Consider the following 5,143-nt stretch of genomic DNA (forward strand, 5'->3'; position numbering starts at 1 on the left):
GCCATTATTATTATTACCATCATCATCATCATCATCATCATCATCATCATCATCATCATCATCATCATCATCATCATCATCATCATCATCATTATTATTATCATTATTATTATTATTATTATTATTATTATTATTATTATTATTGTTGCTGTTGTTGTTGTTGTTGTTGTTGTTGTAACTTTGCTGAAAGTTGTTTTAGCTGTTAGGGTACGGTTACATTGCATACAAACAGCATAACAAGAACATAAAAAGTATATTGTAAAACTTGTAGGACCCCATAGACATAATTCAGGTCACTTAGGAGCAGGCTGCTTCGACCTTGTGTGTCGAGGTTAACCCGAGCTGAGAGGGATACATCATCCCAACAGTCAGACGGAGATCCTGGGTGGAAAGAAACTCCCCCTTTCAGGAATCGAACTCAGGTCTTTTTTCCCTGGACATCAAAGAGCTATAACCACCGATCTGCATACGCCTGTAGCGAATAAGAAAAGGTTTATTATGATTTATAAGATCTAACACCCAGCCTTATCGGATAAGGGCAAACAAAATTACCGAAGTCTCGTGTGCAAGTTGCGCACCTTAAAGACCCCTTGGTGGTCCTAAAACTGATAAGAGTAGGCTTCGGCCACAATCCGGGCAAAATTCCAAACTAATTCCTACCGAACTAAAATTGGTCCCGGGCGCTCATATGACCTTACGCAGTTGCGAACGCCTTTAACAAAGAAAAAAAAAAGAAAAAAGACAGTTCAGCGGCCAACCGGCGGGCCAGACAGCCTGCCACGCCTGAGGCCTGCCCAGAATAAAAAAATTTCGTCGATAAACGTATTGAAAGCTACGCCCTGTCATAAAATTAACATAAAATTCGAAACCAGCATTTCAAAGTTAAGAAATTGACTCGCGAATGATTCTTTTTATTGCTGCGGATTTCAAAGATCACAAAAAGTATTTTTACCAAGATTACATCACGTAGCATTTTCTGATCACAGGACAGACAACTGCCAGTTAGACGCGCAATAGCCCATTTGGTGAATTAAGAAGTGTGTTATTATGCCTTGGTAACAGTTTGCCCAAATTTTTGGTATCTTTCTCAAGGCAGACAACTTGCGTTTTGGGGCCATGGTTAAATGGGTAATCTAAAGTGGGCGACCCTGATTCTTAGTTTCAACCTCACTATTATAACCCTATTGAGTTATGGATACTACTACTACTACTACTACTACTACTACTACTACTACTACTACTACTACTACTACTACTACTACTACTACTACTACTACTACTACTACTACTACTACTACTACTACTACTACTACTACTACTACTACTACTACTACTACTACTACTACTACTACTACTACTACTAATAATAATAATAATAATAATGCATCGATGGTCATGATAATACTAATAATAATCATCATCATGAATAATAATAATAATAATAATAATAATAATAATAATAATAATAATAATAATAATAATAATAATAATAATAATAATAATAATAATAATAATAATAATAATAATAACATCTAAACAATATGATTGATATACTCAATGACTAAAATGGAAATCGAAACCATGCCTTTCGTGTCCAAGGTCAAATAGCCTAACCACTACACCATAGTCACCGGCTGTGCTGTCTGAGATAACGAGAACATTCTCTGATCTTCCACTCTCAAGGCTTCAAGGTAGAATCATTGACTCAATATGGACACGCTTTCTAGCCATTCCTTGGACACAACTTCATTATTCATTTTTATCCAGATTTTTTTCCAATTGTTTTCTGTACCCAAAACTTAAAAAGACACGCAACAACATACTATTGTAAACTATAAACTATAATATAACTATGAAATATGCAAATTCGTGTTTCTAATATTATGTGTGATGGTTTGAAAGTGCCATGACATATTGCCTTCGGTCTGCTGCTGATCGGACATAATTACTTATTATGTGTTCACCACGTTCTTTCTTTCTGTCTGTCTTTCTTTCTTTTGTTTGTTTGTTTTTTTCTTCCTTTCTTCCATCCTTTCTTTCTTTCTTCTTGTTTTCTTTCTTTCTTTTCTTTCTTTCTTTTCTTTCTTTCTTTCTTTCTTTCTTTCTTTCTTTCTTTCTTTCTTTCTTTCTTTCGAGGCGTTGTTCGTCCACTGCAGGATGTTGCCCTCCAAGAACGACCTCCACACTGTTTTTTCAGCTGTTTTCTGTGTCCAGGTTGTACCCATCTGTTTTTTGATGTCGTCATGCCATCTTCTTTCTGGTCTTCCTTTTGATCTTTTTCCTGTTCTTGGTTTCCATTCCTTACATTTTTTGTGTCCATATGTTGGCATTCATTCCGCTTATGTGACCAGGCCATTTCTATTTTTGTTGTGTAAGTTTAGAAATATCTGTCACTCCTGCTTTCACACATATTTTTGTATGATCTATTCGACCTTTTATTCGTATGTCCAGCATCTTCCTTTCCATTGCTCTTTGTGTTGTCCTTAATTTCTCTACATCCTTAAAGTTTAAAGGTTAAATACTGTGTCCCGTGACTCAAGGACATCCAGATGATGTAACTCACGAGGTCGTCTCGTACTTGTTGACCCTTTGTGACACCCCTGTGACCCCTCTTGATCGGATTGAGCCCTTGAGTCGGCGCTCACTTATCGCGGCACGTGACGACATTCCTCGGCCGATACCCCTGCGCGATGTCATAGTGAGCCAATATAATCCACCACTTGGTCAATGTCTATGTCAAGTGTAATGAATAATGACAATGATAAGATTTGTTTATCGTCAGTTTGTTTGTTTGTTTGTTTGTTTGTTTGTTTGTTTGTTTGTTTGTTTGTTTGTTTGTTTGTTTGTTAGTTTTGATTGATTGTTTGTTGATTTTAATATTTTAATTTTTTAATTTTTTTTTTTTTTTGGGGGGGGGGGGTGTATTACGCCTTCATCTACAAAATTTAGATGATTTAGGAGGCAGGTTCGACTCCGCCTGTCAGGGTCAACTCAGGATGAAAGTTATACAATGTCCATACAGAAAGACCGAAACACTCGATGAAAATTCTCCCCAAACGGGAATCAAACTCGAGTCTATTGTGTGCGACGGTGAAGCACTACACGTCTGACGCCGGTGTATAGCCAGACCAGCGAATTACAGCTGATCCGCTGATTTGTCCAAGTGTTTGGGGGAGAATAACACTCAGTTAAAAACAATACATTATTACAATATATTATGTGTTGCTGCGAGGTGGAATCAGACATTCGTCAATTTGTGGGTATATGCGGCACTTATTTATACCGAGAAGACCCGGAAAGACCCGAGAAGACCCGAAAAGACCCGAAAAGACCCGAAAAGACCCCCGAAAAGACCCGAAAAGACAGCCGAAAAGACCCAAAAGAGACAGCCGAAAAGACCTGAAAAGACACCCGAAAAGACCCGAAAAGACCCGAAAAGACCCGAAAAGACAGCCGATGACTGGTACATGGTCACTATCACAGTCTGCTCCCGGCAGTGATTTAGACGATTTTATTGTATTTCTAAAACGTTTCTGAATAAGTATGAAGTCTATTTGATTTTTACTTCTATCGCCAGGACTCTTCCAAGGGTATCGTCTTCTTGGGTGATTTTCACACCAGGTGTTTGATATCATAAACTTATTTTCCCTGCACCATTCTACCAGTCGTTCCCCGCGTTCATTCTCTTTACCCAGTCCCCATGGCCCTACTATATCTTCTATACGTGTACTTCCTACTTTGGCATTAAAGTATCCCATAACTACCTTTACATCTTGTGATTTTAACTGCTTCATTGCCTTATCAAGGTCTTCTTAAAAAGTCTCAATTTCCTCGTTGTCGTGCTCTAATATTGGTGCCTACATTTGGATGACACCTATGTCAAAAGGTGTTCCCTCTAATTTAGCCACAATGACTCTATCTGACACTCCCCAAAAACCTTTGCAGCTCTTTGCTGTTGCTTCCTCAAATAAGATTCCGACTCCTCTTTCATGGGTTTTTCCTCCTGAATATATAATTGTTTTGGATCCTCTTTTAATCAAACCTGCCCCCTCCCATCTAACTTCTGAAAGGCCTAACATACTTAACTTCATCCTATCCATTTCCTGCTCTATATATGATCTAATTTGCATTTTTGGTACATTGTTCTCACATTCCATGTGGCTATGTTAAGTTGCTTATTTTTGCAGCCAGTAGCAATAAATAAACCACAAATAAATAAACAATAAATAAATAAACCATGTACATGTATGCCTTTTCGGGTCATTTAGTGTCTTTTCGTGTCTTCTTGGGTCTTTTCAGCTGTCTTTTTGGGTCTTTTAGGGTCTTTTTGGGTCTTCTCGGGTTTTCTCGGGACTTTTCGAGTCTTTTCGGCTGTCTTTTCGGTCGGGTCTTTTGGGGTCTTCTCGGGTTTTTTCGGGTCTTTTAGGTCTTTTGCGGTCTTTTGGGGTCTTTCGGGGTCTTTTCGGGTCTTTTGGCTATCTTTTCGGGTCTCATTGGGTCTTTTCGGGTCTTTTCGGCTGTCTTTTCGGGTCTTTTCGGGTCTTTTCGGGTCTTCTTGGTATAAATAAGTGCCCAGTGTATGGGGTTATTGGTGGTGTCATCTTAAAGCTTGTTTACTTGTCTTACTTTTGAAGAGGAAATACCCAATACTCTTGCACAGAAATAGAGATATTTGCGATTAAAGATGGGAGTTGACGGGTGTCAAAGAAAGACAAAAAAATAACGAGAAATCGGTCACCCAAGTTTGTTAACTTCCAAAGCTTGAGAGTCCTTGGAAACTGTAAATTCATATATTCTTTTGCTTTAATGAATGTTTTTTTTTAGCAAAATATCCACACAAATATATGTTTTGAAATCGATATAAAAATGTGTTGAACCAAACAAATCGATGACAATAATTGCTCAACGAGTGGGAAAATGTCAGTTTCTCCGATTTCACTATTTTGACAAGCACCTTATTTTACCACGATGCCACGTACATTACACCAACATTACTAACTCTCAACTCAAAGCGAAACAATGTAAAGCAAATTAAAGTAACTAAGGCCCAACTCAATACAAAACAAAAACATCAACATAAAGCTAATACTTAACTCAAAACTACACACACACACACACACACACACACACACACACACACACA

The sequence above is a fragment of the Aplysia californica genome, unplaced genomic scaffold (assembly GCF_000002075.1).
Source record: "Aplysia californica isolate F4 #8 unplaced genomic scaffold, AplCal3.0 scaffold00061, whole genome shotgun sequence".
Taxonomy (NCBI): Eukaryota; Metazoa; Mollusca; class Gastropoda; order Aplysiida; family Aplysiidae; genus Aplysia; species Aplysia californica.